At 32.4% G+C, this 4,512-nt stretch overlaps 1 non-coding gene across 1 annotated transcript; it reads left to right on the top strand.

Annotated features, from left to right (window-relative positions):
• Positions 1 to 1,728: 1,728 nt before the first annotated feature.
• Positions 1,729 to 1,833, top strand: LOC148266355 (small nucleolar RNA R71). The gene has a single exon (XR_015818798.1). It is a non-coding gene; the product is annotated as a small nucleolar RNA R71 (small nucleolar RNA).
• The last annotated feature ends 2,679 nt before the right edge of the window (positions 1,834 to 4,512 follow it).

The raw sequence follows: 4,512 nt of genomic DNA on the forward strand, positions 1-4,512 counted from the left end.
TGAAGAATGGATTTCTTACCCAAATATGCATACCTTAAGTATGAAGGTAACTTTGTTAGCTCAAGTTTGGGTGGCTCCTCAATGGAAGCTTTCTTAGTGTACATACATTTTTCCAACTTCCCCTTTATTGCACCATCCTCTTCTTGACCATTCTCTTTATTTGAATTAGCAGCTTCCTTGCCATCAAAGTCTTTCCCTGTCTTGGTGAGACTTTTGGACACACACTCATCAATTATATCAATATTAAAACATTCATTAGTGTTCAATGGGAAATAAAAGCTACATGTTCATCCCCAACTCGTAACGTTAACTTACCGTCATGCACATCGATTAATGCTTTACCCATTGCAAGGAAGGGTCTTCCAAGTATGAGTGGAACTTCTCTATCAACTTCCATATTTAAGAGCACAAAGTCGATAAGAAAGATGAACTTCTCCACCTTTACTAGCACATCCTCTATTATTCCTAAGGGGTATCTCATCGATCTATCTGCTAGTTGCAATGCCACTGTTGTGGGCTTCACCTCACCAAAACCTAGTTTTTTGAACAAAGAATAAAACATTAAGTTAATACTAGTACCAAGATCACAAAGAGCTTTTTTAAAATCAAACTTTCCAATATTGCAAAGTATAGTAAAACTTCCTGGATCTTTCACTTTAGAAGGAAGCTTATTCTAAATGATGGCACTACATTCCTTAGTGAGCATAACAGTCTCATGGTCTTCCAAGCTCTTTTTTTTTGCTAGAATCTCTTTAAAAAACTTAGCATAACTTGACATTTGAGTAAGAGCATTTGCAAAAGGAATATTAATGTGAAGTTTTCAAATATATCAAGAAATTTAAGGAAATTCTTATCTTCATTATGTTTTTTGAGGTGCTATGGAAATGGAACTAGTGGCACATAAGGCTTGACCACTGCTTTTTTTCTTTTCTTCTTCTTCCTCCTTCTCTTTCTCTACCTTTTCCACTATGGTTACTTCATCTTTTCTTGTATCTCCCAACTATTTCCCACTCCTTAAGGTAATTGCCTTGACCTGTTCTTTTGGATTTGCCTTTATGTTACTTGACAAGGTACCTTGAGCTCTTTCATGATCATGCTTACTAATTACCCCATATGGATCTCCAAGTTCTTGATCGAAGCTTCCTGGTTTTGTAACATTAATTTTTGATTCTAAATGGTTGATTCTGTCTTCATTAGAAATTTTGTTGTGTTCTTATGAATGGTTGTGATCATATCTTTAAGTGAGGGCTTCTTTTGAGGCTGGAATCTTAGGGGAGGCTCAGCCACATTCTACAGATTCCTCCATTAAGATTTTATTGATCTCTCATCCCTGGATTATATGTATTGGAGTATGGATTGTACAGTGGCCTGCCTTACCCAATTATAAAACTTACTTACTCCACCTCATGTCTTTGAAAAGGCTCTTCAAATAAACCCTGCATATGAGAATTAACAACATTAATACTCTTTTGATAAATTTTCTTAAATAAAGAATCAACTTTTGCATTAAGAGCAGTTAAAGCATCAATCTCATATAATCCAACATTTTTTTTAGGTTGAAATCTTTATGTTGGCTATTGATAGTTATTCATGCCCATCTCTTCTGATAGCTCATAAGCATCATTCGTAGACTTTCCCATCAAAGCACCTCTAGCAGCTGTATTGCTTGTGATCCTGGTTTGTTGGCACAACCCATTGTAAAAGGTTTAGACCAACAACCACTTAGGCAACCCATGATGAGGACATCTTCTAATCACCTCCTTGAATAGTTCTCATGCCTCATATAATGTCTCCATCCATTTGATAGAAACTTATGATATCATTCTCATCCGTGCCATCTGACTGATGGGAAGAATTTAGCTAAAACATTTTGAGCTAGGTCTTCCCATGTAGTAACTATACCTGCAGGAAGAGAATGCAACAAATTCTTAACTTTATCTCTTAAAGAAAAAGAAAAAAGTCTAAGTCTAATTGCATCATTAAAAATACCATTTTGTTTAAAAGTATCATAAATTTCTAAAAAATTAAAGAGATGCACATTAGGATCATCATTTGGTAAACACCTAAACTGAATTGAGGTTTGGATCATCTGAATGATGGCAGGTTTAATCTCGAAGTTGTTAGCATTGACAGTTAGTTGAACTATGCTGGATAAAGCTCTTAAAAGTGGAGTAGTAGCAAAGTCCCTAACCGCTCTCCCATTATTCTAGTTCAAAACACCACTTACTTTTCCAATTTCTTCATGTTCAGCCATTTCAACTCTTGTTTCTCTTTCTGCTACTAAGTGTTCCCTTCTCTTTCTATTCAATTGTCTATAAGTCTTTTCGATCTCTAGATTTATAGGAAGCAATTATGCATTGTTCGATTGACTTATATACCAACTGAAACCGGAAAAAAAAATGACATAATCTGCTCACAAAAAAATAATAAATAAAAATAAAATAAAACAAAATAAAAAAAAAATAATCGCTTAAACTAAAAATAATAAATAAAAATAAAATTAAAATTAAAAATTGAAAATGCAAGTAAACTAAAAACCAAAAAAAATAAAAATATATAAAAATATAAAAATAAAATAAAAAATTAAACTTAAATTAAAAATAAAAATTAAACTCTAGATTAATAATGGAACCTTTAGTGTTGATATTGATACAAACAATCCCCGACAACAGTACATAAAACTTGATGGAAAAATTCGCAAGTACATGAAATCATTCAAGTAAAAACATGATGAGTAGAGTATCGTCTATATCAAGTATCAAAATTGTAGAAATTTATACTGTTATCTAGAAATCTAAATTAAATTTTTATAAAAAACTAAAATAATTTAAACAAAGCAAGACAATTTAAACTGAGAAAAATTTATCAACAGAAATGCACAAGAGTAATTGATTTCACCTGAATCTTGGGTTTATTCGCGTTTTAATTTCACAATTGATTTAAATATACTCTGCAATGGTAGAACTATCCTAATGTACTTTTGGTTTCCTTCTCAGTATTCCCTAAGTCTATCAATTAACAACTATTAACCTTTTATAACAATTATTAATTTGATTCAGTTAAATATGTGATAATTTGATTTCTCCACGTAACTCGACAATTTTACTCCCATTCAAGTCTACTTAACACTTAATAATATATGTCTAATTGATGGAATTTCACTCCTGTTACTCTAAAACCATCAATCACAAATAAAGTTATGAGCTGGTCAATTCTTACAACCTAATTAAGTTCAATACTGCTAAATTGCAACCAAAAGAAACTAAAAATTAAATAACAAATTTATCTTTGATTCAGGCTACATCATTACTCAAACAAGAAAATTTAGTCAGACAAGGTGGATCGAGCAACAATAATTATAATTAAGAGAAATTTAATCATATCATAATCAATAATAAATTAAAAAAAGTACTCAAATATTCGAGCTCCAAAAATTCTTAAAATTTCTATCCCAAAAAATATGCTAATAAAAGAAATATAAATATATTACTTGATTAGTTTCTCTCTCTTTCAAACTCTCTATTTTGTTTAGCTCTCCACCAGGTCGCGTCGGGTCCTCCAAGCTTGCGGTCAAGCTCCGCTTTTGCTTGTCTGAGTTTATGCTCTACAATTGCACTTTTGCTTTGAATATGCTTCTCCATTCAGTGCACTGCTTCATTTTTGCTCTCTGGTATCTCTCTCTCTCTCTGCCTCTGTAAGTTTCTTCTCTTTTTTTTGTTTCCGTCAGCTAGCTGCTACCTTCTCCCTCTCTGTTACTCCCTTTTTTTATATGCGAAAGGAGAAGAGATCCCATTTTGCACGCCTTTTCTTCCCTTTTTAGTGTCCATTCCTCTTCAACTTTTTTTATTTCTTTTTTAACCTTTTTTTCTTTTTAGAGGCCTCCCCCTCCTCTTATTTTTCTACATATATATATATACATATATATTTATTTTTCTTTTTCTTTTCTAAAAACAACATGCTTTATTGAGTGTAGTTAGGTTGGTTTGTAGATTTGGGCCTGGGCTGCTATTGCTGGTTTGAGCCGATTTCTTCCTCTTCTTTTCTTTTCTTTTTAGCCTTTTTTTCTCTTTTCTTCATCAAAGCACCTGCAACATAATTCTACTTGTAACTTAATTTTATACTCTAAAAGCATTCTAATTTTTTTAAAAAATTGAAGTAATAAAAGCATAAAAAATATGATAAAAATATAACACATCAATTACTTAGGTATCTTGCTCACACTATATCTTGTGACTTATTCTTCAGGTCAAATTACTCCTGTCAGCTTCAGTCCTTCACTGACAGTGATTGGGTGGTTGTCGAGACGATCGTCGTTCCACTAATAGTTATGCTATCTACATGGGGCATAATCTTATCTCTTGAGTCTTGAAAAACTAACACATCGTTACTAGATCTTCAACTAAAAATGAATGCAAGACATTGGAAAATGATACTTTAAAGCTGATATAGCTTCAACGTTTATTATATGAGCTTGGCATTCCACACTCAAGTCCACCAATTCTCTAGTGTGAC

This window comes from Carica papaya, chromosome 4 (genome assembly GCF_054855325.1).
Source record: "Carica papaya isolate Zhongbai chromosome 4, ASM5485532v1, whole genome shotgun sequence".
Classification (NCBI taxonomy): domain Eukaryota; kingdom Viridiplantae; phylum Streptophyta; class Magnoliopsida; order Brassicales; family Caricaceae; genus Carica; species Carica papaya.